At 46.0% G+C, this 14,552-nt stretch overlaps 1 pseudogene; it reads left to right on the top strand.

The window, feature by feature from the left end:
* The first annotated feature begins 9,936 nt into the window (after positions 1-9,936).
* Positions 9,937-14,044, top strand: LOC118720222 (annotated as a pseudogene).
* The last annotated feature ends 508 nt before the right edge of the window (positions 14,045-14,552 follow it).

The raw sequence follows: 14,552 nt of genomic DNA, 5'->3' as shown, positions 1-14,552 counted from the left end.
CTGAAGTGCCAGACAGCTGGCTGAGAGGAGGCTCTGCCATCTGGGAAGGAGAGAGAAGGCACGCTGAACCTCAGGAACTGTGAAGGTACGGAGAACTGTGTGTGCAAAAAGGCGCTGGCTTAATCCCGGTGCAGAGAGGAAGGGCCAGACTGAGATTGCTGCTGGTTTACTCCCTGCATGCAGAGAGGGCGGGCTGGGCTGAGTTCGCTACTGGCTTACTCCTGGTGCAGAGAGGGCGAACAGCTAACGCGGCTGGCTTTCTTGTCCGAGAGGAAAACAGAATCACCCTATTGCTCTGATAAACGGCCCCAGACAGGGAGAGGCCAGACTGTCAGGCAGTGGGCAGAGATCTCTTGGAGGTGTGTGAAGCCAGAGGCCATTACTGCGGGACTTGGGGAGGAGCTGAAGGGAAAACAAAGTTTGTCTGCACCAACCCGAGACTCCGCCCTACCTGTGGCTGAGCACAGAAGCTCTCCCAGAGGCTGGCTTTCTCTAAGGAGGGACTTGCAGGAATCCAAAGCCTGTCTGCGCCTTTACCAAAGAGGTGTGTGTGCGCCTGCAACCAATCTTCCAAAACTCTCCACGAACAGGACTTTTCTAAGGCGAGACTGACAGGGAACCAAAGATTGTCTGCGCCACCCCGAGACCCCGCCCTATTCAAGCAGAGTACAGAAACCCTCCTAGCTGAGACACTGCTGATCCTCACAGCCAATTGGCTTGGAGATCAATGCTTCCCAGTGATACCAACAATAAGCAAGGCTTAACAACAAGACTGCACACACAGCCCACAAAGGGCTACACAAAGACTGTCCACTGCAGGTAACTGGGAAGGCAGAGAGCAAGGCCATGCCACCCCCTTCCTCCTTCTCTTCCTCCACAGGCATGTATCCACCAACCCAGAGGACTTGCAAACATGGCAGATTGGCTGCTGCATCTTGTTCTGGGCTAACCCCCTCAACCTGTCTCCAAGGGCCCCTTTCCTCTGACTTCCCAGTGAGCTAAAGAAGCCCAGCCATTTTCTCCCTTGACTGGCCAGCTCCTCATTTGGAATGTAAGCAGCCTGGCCATTTTGTCTCACACTTTCTCAGCTGGTACATGCCTTGTTTGGAATGTATCTTCAATAAACCCCATATTGCTTTACTTTTGTTTTTGTTGACTTTAAAATCTTTTCTGCATCAATGAAAAGAACTGAGGCCCTAGCCAGTAACCCCAGTCAGTGACATCTTTGTGGTGCTGCAACTTGGATTGCACAAACCATAAGTCTTCTGGCCATGAGGCTGGAGAAAGAGCTATTTTACTCTTCTTTCTTGTCCAGGATTGGGAAGGCAAGGCAGTAGTTCTAGTTAAAGGGGGATAATTGCCTTCAAGCAGAAAACTAAAGCAACTATGAGTGCCTGTGGATGACTTGGCACTGATGATACAAGGCACATCTTTCCTCCAGAGTGCAAGCAGACACTCTCAGGTGACTAAGGGTCATTGTGGAGGTGTCTGATGGCCTCCCTTGTGATGTACAAGGGCTTAATAGGGACTTCAGAATACAACTGTAATTAAACTTTGACCCATCTGGTGGGTGCATAGAAGGTTTGGTCACCAGGACTCCAGGTCCTCACTCCCTTTTTTTAGACAGCCGTTGTTGGAAGCTGCCCATTGCCTTCACTAGCAGAAAGGGTGGACAAGGAGTCCAGAAGGCTGATCAACCTTGAGACTCAGGCAAGGGTCAGAGCCATGCACCCACTGTCTAGTTGAGACAAAGGTAGCTAAGCATGTAAATCCTATCACCAAGCTATTACTGGAATTGCCTGCCTAAGGGCTATGGGTGTATACCAAACCTGAATAAAAGGGATGGCAAGGCCAGAGCAAAGTGGAGTCCTTCCTTGAGCTTCCACCTGCCCCCCAATTTCCAAATTATTATTTATTGACTTAGCTCTTTATTTCCGATGGGCCTCCTCCAGAGCCCAAACCCAAACCCTGAACCTGAACCCTGAACCACACGGGATGTGGGACACGCACAAGCCTTGAGAGAAACCAAGACACGTAAAAGGAAAGAGGATGACCATGAGGTGTCATGGCCTCTGAGAGCCTCTTCCCAAAGCAGCCTACTTTTACCCACCACATTGATCCCAAGAATTCTGCTTGCAATCATAATCCCTCCACTCCCACATTATTAGCATATAATTCTGTCATTGATGCATTGCTGTGATTTAATATGCATTGCCTGCCCAACTAGACTGCTTGATCTACACTCTTAATGGGAAGTACCATGGTAAAATTTATACTGTATCAGTGTTCCCACAATCTGGACAATGTAATGAGGAGGAAATTGGTCTTTTAAGACACATCAGGCCATAAAAACTGTGAATAATGCACTGCCCTGAGGGGGGTCATTATCGCTGGCCCCAGGACAGATCATCAGATACCTGGCGACCTTCCTGTCAACCATGAAAGGGGGCGGAACCATATATACAAGACAAAGGCCCCAGCAGGTTATAAAAAGTGAAGCCCTCTGAGTGTTTCTTCACGCAGAGAACAAAGGGGGCAGAGAACAAAGGAAGGCTGGTGGATACTCCCAGATCATAGGGTCTATGTCCCAGAACAGTTAGCCCATAAGGTAGTCCTCCAGTGGCATGAACTCACTCATTTAGGGAAAGCTGCCCTAGAAGCTTTGTTAAGCAGGTAATACCTAATTACTCATCTACCCTTTTTGTGTGCCTCAGTCTCTCAGCGTTGCCTCCTCTGTACTCAGAACAATGCTAACCAGGGTCCTGTGGGACCGATAGGAGTTTGGCACTGTGGGCAATCTCCTTTTGAGGACTTAGAAGTTGATTTTACAAAAATAGGGTCTAGCAGAGGAAATAAATACTTGCTAGTCTTTGTTAGCACCTTTTCAGTTTGGGTCAAGGTATATCCCACTTACACTGAAAAGGCTAGAGAAGTCACTAAGGCATTGCTGGAGGGTATAATTCCATGGTATGGAATGCCTCTGACCAGAGGGTCCGATAATGGCCCAGCCTTTCTAGCAGAAATAGTACAAGTAGCCAAGGCTTCAAGAATTAAATGGAATCTACATACAGCTTACAGGCCTCAGAGTTCAGGGAAAGTAGAGCACATGAACTGGGCTCCAAAGCAGGCTATGGCTAAGCTATGCCAAGAGACAACCTTACCCTGGAAAGATATGTTGCCTCTTGTACTCCTGCGGGTATGCTGTGCCCCTAGGGCCAGGGTAGGTTTCTCTCCCTTTGAAATTCTATACGGTAGACCCTCTCCCTTAATTCAGCCACAGGGAGATTTGTAGGGAACTTAGAAATCCAGAAACAACTACAAGGACTTGGAAAAACTGTCTTTGAGGTCCACAGGTAGGTTATTGACCGACTACCCATCTCTCTAGGAACAGCTGTAAATTCTTATAAATCTGGAGACCAGGTTTGGGTAAAGGATTGGAGAAAGGAGCCTCTCAAACCTACCAGGAAGGGACCATATCCAGTCATATTAAACACTCCCACAGATCTTAAGGTTGCAGGACTGAACACCTGGATCCACCATTCCCGGGTGAAGGCAGCCCACCAACTGAGTAATATCCAGTCTGAGTGGAAGGTGACCTCTGACCAGAAACACCCCCTGCGGATCACCCTCAAGGAGACAGCAGACCTGGCCAAGCAACCTGCTCCAAGGAATTCAGATATCACCCTGCTGAACTCTCCCTAACACTAATCTTTCTTTTTTATATTCTCCTAACATAACATGCTCTAGTATTTCTGGATAATCACTGGTTTTATCTAATAACTAGAGGCCTGGTGCATGAAATTTGTGCACTCAGCCCAGTATGCACCCTCTCCAATCTGGGACCTCTTTGGGGATGTCCAACTTCAGGTTTGGGATCGGGCCTAAACCTGAAGTCAGACATCCCTCTCACAATTGGGGACCACTGGCTTCCAACTGCTCACCTGCCTTCCTGTTTGCCCCCTAACTGCTCCTCTGCCTGCCTGATTGCCCCCAACTACTCTCCACTGCTGGCCTGGTCACCCCCAAGCCTTTTATTAGTATAGATATGACCCTTCACAGAAAATTTTACTAACCCTGCTTTACAATAAGGGCTTGACAATTGAATCATTAGAACCAGACACCAAGATTTCCTTTCTTTGAATAGTGGAGGGAATAATTATCTTGTCTTTAAGTTGCCCTGAAATTAAAATGAGATAATGACTTAGAAAAGTATAAAAGCACCATATAAATACAACTGTCTTTTTCATGTACTGAAAAGACAATAAAGTGGTAAAATTAAAAACACTATTTTTATTCTCCCCTTTCCTTCCTTTACAGCTTTTATTTAAACTTTGAAATTTATAAAAATTTCACTCCAATTTTCATTTCTTTACATTCAATATTATTTTGTATTGGTTTCAGGTTTTATATTAGTTACAAAATAGTAGTTAGACAATCATATACTTTACAAAGTGTTCCCCGATATTTTCAGTATTCACATCATATCATCATTACAACACTATTGACTATATTCCCTATTTAAGTGACAATGGGTTTACAGGTTCCTTCCAGTTTTTCTTTTTGTTGTTCACCTTTCCTTTCCTTTCTCACTTCTTCATCACTTTCCTTATGTAGTATCTCAATTGGTCATCAAAGCTCAGTGAAGGCACTGGGACACGCTTAATCCACTTTACAGACCAGGACACTGAGGCTAATTCCAGTTGGCTGTGGAACTTGACTCAGCACACAGGAAGCCCTCAGAGCAATGCTCTTTGCCCTTCCTAAGGGGCATCCGCCTGGCAAATAGAACAAAACTTCCTGGGGGCCCCAAGAGAGTGGCTAGGCCAGCCTGCTTCCAAGCCTCTTTCTCAAGCACCTCTTCATTGCAGATGCTCCTACATTCTTTCCTGTCCCGGTCCCCTGCCCCCATTCTTTACTGCCCATTGCCCTCGAGTCTCCGGAGCAGGTGGAGGACCTCACATTCACCGCCAAGGCATGCTCTGCTGTGGGGCAGGGAGGCATGAGCTTGCTTTTGGGTCAAGGAGGGAGCAGGAGTCCCTGTCTCTGAAGTGCAAAGGCCGCCTGGATGAGGCCTAGGCAGGTTAGCACTGGGAGCTTCTCTGAATCAAGTCAATCAGTCCAGTACCCTGAAGTGCAGCACCCCTCCACAGAGGTGGAACGGCCCCTCAACCCCGACTCAGAGCTGAAGGTCCTTGCCCCTTCCCCCGGGCTTCCTTCCATGCCCCTTGATCCCTAGCCTGGCCCACCCACATCTTGGGGCCACTGTAGAACCTCTCTCTCTGCAGTGAGGCAGATCCCTGCCTTTGGTCTCTGCAAAGCTGTGAATCTGTGGCCAGAAGCCTGGTCTGGGTCTCAGCAACCCCATGCCTGCGATGTTCCCAGGGCCCAGCCATGCCTCCCCGGAGTTGTGATGTTCCAGAGACTCATGGGAGTGGCTAGGCTGCCAGCCATGCCTCCCCTGGGCTAGGATATTCCCTGAGCCCCAAGGGAGTGGCTAGGTGGCTGGCTGCACCTTCCAGGGGGAGTGATGTTCCTGGGGCCTCACTGGAGTGGCTAGCCCAGCTGGTGATGCCTCCCGGGGGCCCCAAGGGAGTGGCTAGGCCAGCCAGTTGCCGACCATGCCTCCCCAGGGCTGCGATGTTCCCAGGGCCCCGCAGGAACATTCAACATAGAACCACTGCTTACCTCTGCCTGCAAACTCAATGGGAATGCCTTTAAACTTCAGATGGTCCTACAAACCAGAACTTCCTACAAATCCCTCTGAGAGGAAGAAGCAGGATGCTAACCCCTTGGTCATTGTCCCTTTCCAGCAGGAAGTAGCTAAGAGCGGTTGTCACCCATGATCACCATAACATCCCTTGGTTGTTGCTCCACAAGGCTAAAAGAAGCTTGTGGGACAAGTTGGGCGAGGGGGGGAGGGGATGAGGAAGAAACTGGTCTTAAAAGGGGTGTCAGGCCATAAAAACCGTGAACAATGCACTGCCCTGGTGGGGAAGGGTAGTTATCACTTGTCCCAGGACAGATAACCCCAATACCTAGGGGTTCCTGTCACCCCACGAAAGGGGGCAGAACCATATCTGCAAGACAAAGACCCCAGGAGGTTATAAAAAGTGAAGCCTTCTGCGTGTTTTCTCACTCTGATTTGGAAATTATTCCTGGAGTCCACTAGTGTTAATAAATGGGGTCCCCCCCTTTCTCTAGGAAGCATGCTTGGTTTTTCTTTGGTCTTCTGCAATAATAAGAAGTCTCAGAGTAGGAGTCTACCCCGTTGGAGTGATCCTTGAGGAGCTCAGTAGAAATGGCATAAACACCAAAAGATTAGGAAACACGCAGACTAAAGATTTTACAGAAGTCCAAGGTACAAGAAAACTAGGTGGTAAAAGGAACCTTAAATTTATCTCAAACCATTAGTTCTTACACTTATGGGTTACTACCTTATTTAATCTTTTAGTAAAACCCTCCTCTATCTATAGAATGCCTTTACTCTGTTATCTCCTCTGGACACACTATCTCAATTTTTCTCCCCAGCTCCTTTGTCCTGGTCCAGAAGACTTGCCTGTTCCAAGATTCCTAGGCTTATCCCACCCCAACCAGGTCTATGGGAACTCCCAACACCTGGTAAGGTTTCACTTCCACTCCCCTGAGATTACCGTGAGATCTCATGGTCTCATCCCTGCTACCGTAGATGCCTGAGATGATGCTGGGATGCCAGGCTCTGGACTTGACCCCAGGATGCTGGGCTCTCTGATTCCTAACATTTTCTTCCTTCCAGATGGGAAATTGACAAACTATACCACCCAGGAGTCCCCTAGTCTGTGTCTTGGCTAACTGGGCACAATTTGATGCCCAGGCCTTAAAAAAAGACGAATTTTCTATTGTAATTCAGTCTAGCCACAATATAAGCTCAACAATGGGAAATCATGGCCTCAAAATGGGAGCATTAATCATAACACCATCTTTCAATTGAATCTTTTCTGTAAGTGACAGGGCAAACAGTCAGAAATCCCTTATGTCCAGATATTTTTCCTATTATAAGAATAGGAGAATCTCCTCTGAAAATGTAAATTGACTATCCTGCCTTTATTATAGCCAATTAAAATCCCTCAAATGTTGTTATTCTTTCTCAACATTGCTGCGGCTATTCGGGGTCTTTTTTGATTACATACAAATTTTTGGAAAGTTTGTTCTAGGTCTCTGAAATATGCCATTAATATTTTAATGGGGGTTGCATTGAATACATAGATTGTTTTAGGTGGCATAGACATTTTAATGATATTAATTCTACCAATCCATGGACACAGTATAGTCTTATACTTGTTTATATCTTTTTCTAGCTCTTTTTCCAACATCCTGTATTTTTCTGAGTACAGATCTTTTTCCTCCTTGGTTAAGTTTATTCCTACATATCTTAATTTTTTTTGTTGCTATGATAAATAGGATTTTTTTTTGTTTCTTTTTTTCTGTGAGTTCATTAGTGGTATATAAAAATGCCATCGATTTCTCGGTATTAATATTGTCTCCTGCTATGTTGAATTCATTTATTAAATCTAATAGGTTTTTGGTGGAGTCTTTAGGATTTTCTATATACAATATCATGTAATCAGCAAATATTGGGAGTTTTATTTCCTCCCCCCCCCATTTGGATGCATTCTATTTCTTTGTCTTCTCTAATTGCTATGACTAGCACTCCTAGCACTATGTCAAACAGGAGTGGTGAGAGTGGACATCCCTGTCTTGTTCCTGTTCTTAGGGGAAATGGTTTAGTTTTTGTCCATTGAGTATGATGTTGGCTGTAGGTTTGTCATATAAGGCTTTTATTATGTTGAGATATGATCTCTCTATCCCCACATTACTGAGATTTTTTTTTATCAAAAAAAGGTGTTGGGAGGGAGACAAAATGACGGCAGAATATACGGACATGTCCTGAGCCCTGTCCCAGAGCAAATAGAGTGATCAGCTGAAACGAGTGGAATTCAGTCCGAATTTGGCAAGGAGATGCAGCTGGTGAGACAGTTTGCAGCCGGGAAGGGCAGAGATCCCCTGAATAAAGCCAAGGGCACTGCAACCACATGAGCAGCAGACACGTGAGCAGCCCTCTCCTGTCCAAGGAGCAGCAGCCCCAAGAGCAACCCGCCACAGGCCTAAGAGCAGCAGCTTCACATGGTCTGCCCCTGTCCAAGGAGCAGCAGCTGTGTGAGCAGCCAGTTTCCCTGTCTGAGGAGCATCAACCACACGAGCAGCTCGCTCCATCCAAGGAGCAGCAGCCAGTTGAGCAGCCCACCTACTACAGAGGAGCGGCACCCCACGCAGCTGGCCCCCCTCTGAGGAGCAGCAGCTGCACACAGCCCACACCCTGCACCTGTCTGAAGAGCAGCAGCTGTGCAAGCAGCCCGCCCCCTTCCAAGGACCAGCAGCTGTGTGAGTAGATCATCCCTTTGTGAGGAGCAGTGGCTGTATGAGAATCCTGCCCCCATCTGAGGAGCAGAAACGTCATAATCAACCCACCCCTGTCCAAGGAACAGCAGCTATATCCACTGAGATAAGCCAGTCAGGGCACTGCAGGAAAGATTTTTAAGCTGGGGACAGAAGAAACAATAAGGAGAGACTAGGTGGGCTGCTTTGGCTCTCTAGAAATGTTATGGGAATGAAGTGTATCACCAGAGTGAGAGAAAAGGGGGCCTTGGGGCTAGGTTCAAGAAGTTTACCCAGGATGAGCTTCTGCTGTCCATTGCTCCCCTGGTTTCAAGTCCTGTGGGGGTCCCTTAGAGTTTAGGAGATGCATGCTTGTGGGAGAAGGAAAAGAAGAAGAGAGCATGCGTGTTGGGACCTTCATTAAGAGGGTTTTTAAAGGCTGGGAGTTTAGGAGAGGTCTTAAGGAAGGATCTCAATAGAATATTCATCACTTTTTCCAGGTTTATCTTTTCAGGGTTGTGGTCTCCATGAACCATGTGACCAAAAAAAAAGGAACCTTGTGACAGAGCATTGGGGTCATCAATCATTGCAGCTGGTTCTGGCCTCATCTGCCTAACTTTGCTGCTTTTCTTGGACTGAATTTGAAATGCATCTGAGGCCTAAATGTTATCTCTAGGGAGAAAAGCTCAGGGGGTCTAAACTGCAGGACCAGGCATATGCTAGGGAAAGAAAGGCCACCTTGGGGGCGAGGTCCTGTGCCAGTTTTACCTGTTGCTGGGCACCTGGGGCTTTCTACCCTGGTGACCTTCTGTATTTGGCTGTACTTTGCTCGGACATTTAACTATCTGTCTCAGTTTCTCTATTCCACTTGCTAAGGAATTGTCCTATCTTCTTACTATCCTGCCTCTTTTGGAATAATGAGGCAATCATGCTAGAACACAGACTAAATTATATACACACCTGGCCATGTAGCTCAGTTGGTTAGAGCATTGTCCCAATACACCAAGGTTGTGGGTTTGATCCTGATTAGGGCACAGAAGAGAATTAACCAATGATTGCACAAATAAGTGGAACAACAAATTGATGTTTCTTTCCCCCTCTCCTGCCTCCCCCTCCCCCTCTTTCTCCCTTCCTTTCTCACTCTAAAATAAATCAATAAAATTGGGATGATATCGATACTGTTGTAATAACCTGGTTATTATTTAACATGAAAGGGGGAAAGGGAAGGCCAAATGGTATAGCTATGTAATTTATAAAGCTTTGCTAAAAAGCTGCATTTAACATTCTCCAAGACCGTTCTCTCATGATTGATGGGGGAAGGGACTAGACTAGGTCAGATGCATTCCCATTAATGTCTGAGTGACATGTAAAGGTGATTGCTTGTTAATCACACCCCAAAGGGAGTCAGTGGCCAAGATGGGCATGGTCACCAAAAAGTGAAATCTGAATATATAAACTTCCAAACAAAGGAAGTTCCTTTTTCTCCCACTTGAGACTCCTGTGCCCACATAACCCATGGACACGATGGACTTCACACATGGACTAATGAACTTTAACTTGGATGCTGAACCAACATGCCCGGCTGCAACATGGAATGGAAGCTCTGGACACGGGCCTTATTTCCGGCTCTGCTTAACTCCCAGCTTCACTTTCTCCAGGACTGGTTTAAGGAGCAGGGGACTTGGGAACCTGAAAATTGTAACTCCACACCAATAAAATTTTCAACATCCCATTCTCCCATGATGGCTTCTGAAAATGCTTATTTCAACAGCACCCCAAGAAACTCCACCTCATTCCCATTCATGTCTGGGAAACTTGGTGCATTAATTCCTGCTGCAACAATATTATTTAAAAAATATATATTCCTGAGAGAGAAACCAAGATAGCGGCATAAGTAACCGCCTAACTGCAGCCTCACACAACAATTTCAAAAAATACAATTAAAATATAAAGTGGACATTATCCAGAACTACAGGAAAGTTGACTGACTGGAAATTTTACAACGAGAAGGAAAATCAGAGGAGCTGTAAAAGCCTAAGGTATGGAGACATGTTGCGTGCACGGAGAGGACGGAGCCGGAGAGGAGGGGCGGCTGAGTGCCTGGCTGGTGTTCCCTAGCAGAAAGGAGATAAAAGCTCTGGACTGTGCTGAACCCCAGTTCCGACTGCACTGAACAGTGCAGTTCTGGGCAAGACCATCGGGCCCCAGGCACATACAGAGGGAATCTGGGCTGTAAGGTGGAAGCTCAGGGGAGCGGCTAAAGGCAGAGCCCCAGAGTCATGCACATTGTGTGCAGAGGACTGACTGTTGACTGTGCTGCTAGATTGCCCTAGCAGGAAGGAGACATAAGCTCCCGACTGTGCTGAGCCCCAGTTCTGACTGTGCTGAGCCCCAGTTCTGGGCGAGACCCTCGGGCCCCAGGCTCATACAGAGGGAATCTGGGCTGTAAGTCGGAAGCTCAGGGGAGCAGTGAAAGGCAGAGCCCCCGAGTCATGCACATTTCATGCAGAGGACAGACTGTTGATTGAGCCACTGGATTGCCCTAGCAGGAAGGAGACATAAGCTCCGGACTGCTCTTAACCCCACTTCCAACTGCACTGAACCCCAGTTGCGGGGTCTTTGGGGGAGAGACTAGACTGTCTGGTAGCTGGTGAAACTCTAGGGCACCTTTCTCTCAGAGGTGCTTGCAGCGAGTACCAAAGGACCCTGGGGATTACTGAGACTCAGGAACCTCATAGGGTGGGGCTAACCGGAAGCCAAGGCTGTAGGCTCCACCCTGAAACTCTGCCCCATCCAAGCTGAACACAGAGGCTCTTGCAGTTTTCGAATAAGGCTGTCTCCTGGCATAGATACATCTGATCCTCCCACCCTACCAACTCAGGGAAGCAGCGAAAATGCCGAGACAAGGAAACAGATCACAAACAAAAGAAATGGAGGACAAAAAGCAACTGGATATAGAGTTCAAAACTACGCTTATAAGTTTTTTCAAGAATCTCCTAGAAAAGGCAGATAAAATAAACAAGAACTATAAAGATATGAAAAGGGATCAACTAGAAATAATAAAGGATCAACTAGAAATTATAAAGGATCAACTAGAAATAATAAGGGGTCAACAAGAAATAATAAGGGATCAACAAGAAATAAAGAATACATTGTCTGAAATAAAAAATATTATACAGAGTCCTAAAAACAGAATGGAAGATCGCAAGAATCAAGTCAAAGACTTGGAACACAAAGAGCCAGAGGACACTTCTCCACAGAAGCAAGAAGACAAGAGAATCCAGAAAGTCGAAGATAGTGTAAGAAACCTCTGGGACAACTTCAAGCGAACCAACATCAGAATTATGGGCATCCTAGAAGATGACAGAGAGCAAGATACCGAAAACATATTGAAAGAAATAGTGACAGAAAACTTCCCTCACCTGATAAAAGAATTAGACTTACAAGTCCAGGAAGCACAAAGAACCCCAAACAAAAGGAATCCAAAGAGGACTACACCAAGACACATCATAATTAAAATTCCAAGAGCAAAAGACAAAGAGAGAATATTCAAAGCAGCAAAAGTAAAGCAGGTAGTTACCTATAAAGGAGCACCCATATGATTGTCAGCTGATTTCTCAACAGAAACCAGGCAGGCCAGACAGGAATGGCAAGAAATATTCAAGGTGATGAATAATAAGAACCTACAGTCAAAAATACTCTACCCAGCAAAGCTATCACTCAGAATAGAAGGCCAGATAAAGAGCTTCACAAATAAAAAAAAGCTAAAGGAGTTCATCACCGCCAAGCCAGAATTATATGAATTGCTGAAGGAGGTTCTTTAGGGAGAGAAAGAAAATAAAGATAAAAATTATGAACAACAAATATGTAACTATTAACAAGTGAATGTAAAAACCGAGGGAATTAAAAAACCTGATGAACAATTTTAACTGTTGAATATAATAGAATCAGAGGTACGGAAAGGGAGTGGACTGACAATTCTCAGGGAAAAGAGGAGAGGGGGGTGTGGGAAGAGACTGAACATAAACTGTGCACCTATGGATGAGGACAATTGGGGATGGGGAAAGGACAGAGGGTGGGGTGGGAACCTGGTGGAGGGGGGGAAATGAGGAACTTTTGTAATAATATTAACAATAAAGATTTATTTTATATATATATATATATATATATATATATATATATATATATATATACATACACACACACATACTCGTATTCTAGAAAACCAGATGAACAGCGGTGCTCATCTGTGTACTCAGGACCAGCTATATAAATTGCAGAGCCCAATGTAAAATGAAAATGCAGGGCCACTTGTCCAAAAGCACTCATCATTTCAAGATAGAGATGGCAGAGTATTAAACCAATCCCAAGGCCCCGCTGGTGTGGCTCAGTGGTTGAGCATTGCCCTATGAATCAGGAGGTCACAATTCTATTCCCTTTTAGGACACACGCCTGGGTTGCAGGCTCCATCCCCAGTGTGAGGCATCCAGGAGGCAGCTGATCAAGGATTCTCTCTAATCATTGATGTTTCTATCTCTCTCTTCTTTCCTTTCTGAAATCAGTAAAATATATTTAAAAATAAAATAAGGCCCCACCCCTAGGGGTGAAGGGTCAATGGGTTGGTAGGACTCACTTCGTGTCCCTTTGCCCGCCCTAGGCTGAAGGCGCGGGCACTCTGTGCAACCAGACCTTCTTCACCCGGCATGTCTACAGCAGCAAGCAGGGGGCAGCTGCAGGTGGCTTTGGCTAAGTCCCATGGAGGCCGCCCACAAGGCTGTCAGGTGGAGTGGTAAGTGCTTGAGCACCAGCAGCGCTTCTGATGCCTGTGCTGCAGCCGTGAGGTGCGCACACACCTTAGCTGCTGGAGTACCTGGCCAGCCCAGAGCATAAGAAAGCAACAAACTGATTTTGGTGGGAGGTTCAGATGAAAGAAGTTTCTCATCTCCCCTCAAGATTATGCACAATTCAATAAATCCACGATGAAATGTTTGGATTCCAATGAGGAAAAGAGGAGGATCAAAGAGATGGCAGCTCATATCCAAGAGGTGGAACAAGAAGCAGTGCCAGACCCAGAAGAGGGCTCTTTGGCACCTGAAAGCTGGAAAGGGACAACCAGTCAAGTAAGTAGCCTCCACCTCACAGTGGCCCTCATACTTGGACCTGCCACCTGCCCCAGAGCTTGACTGGATGGAGACAGGACAACCTCTGACATTCATTGGTCATCAGGTGCTATACCACCCTGGATGGTGCAAGATGAGGAACACAGCTCTGGGAACCAACAAATAGGACCCTCCTATGAAGACTTTCTTAAAGAAAAGGAAAAACAGAAATTAAAGACACCCCCCCCCCCCCCCCCCACAAAGTTGGGGCCAACTTTGACAATAGCTCCAGCACCAGTGCAGGCTGGCTGCCCTCTTTTGGCAGGGTCTGGAACAGACACTGCTGGCAATCCTGGCATCAATTCAAAACTGAAGCTGCAGTAAGGAACAAACAGCAAAGAAAATGGTTTCATAAGGCTCAAAGCCAAGTCAGCAAACCCACACTTGTTACTATCCTTTGTGATTGCCTCACTTTGGAAAAGGACATACCCACTTATTGATTTAATAAAGTTTTATTTTTTCAAAATGTAAAAAACAAACAAACAAGCACAGGGACCTTTTCAGTATGGGGTCACATACCTATGAAGCTGGCCCTGCTTGTGACTCTCAACCAGGTGATTAGGCTTTGCACCTCACAAATTAAATCTCAAAATAGGAAAATAATAGGTATTCCCACAGAATTAGCAGCATCCCACATAGCAACCACAAGGGAGCTCACAGGGGTTGTACAAAGTGGAAGGTTTTTATAGGAAAAAGTGTGGGTCAAAGGACCTATTAGCAAAAGAAAAGAAAGGATTATTTTTAGACCAGGAAATTTTCCTGGGGGAAGGGAGGTAAAAGCAAGGTTTTTTTTTAAATTATTATTATTTTTTTTATTTTTTATTTTTATGCAGCTGACTCTTCTTGTTTTGGTGGTGGTGGTGGTGGTGGGGCAATGGAGAGGGCCCTGTGATAGATTACTGGTGCTTGACCGGAAAATTCCAGACTGGTTAATTAAGATTATATTTCTGGAGAAGGTTGAAGCTGCAATTAGGTCAGATA

This window comes from Pipistrellus kuhlii, unplaced genomic scaffold (assembly GCF_014108245.1).
Source record: "Pipistrellus kuhlii isolate mPipKuh1 unplaced genomic scaffold, mPipKuh1.p scaffold_m20_p_16, whole genome shotgun sequence".
Taxonomy (NCBI): Eukaryota; Metazoa; Chordata; class Mammalia; order Chiroptera; family Vespertilionidae; genus Pipistrellus; species Pipistrellus kuhlii.
Note: the sequence above shows the minus strand (reverse complement) of the source record. Positions and strands in the feature narration are given on the sequence as shown.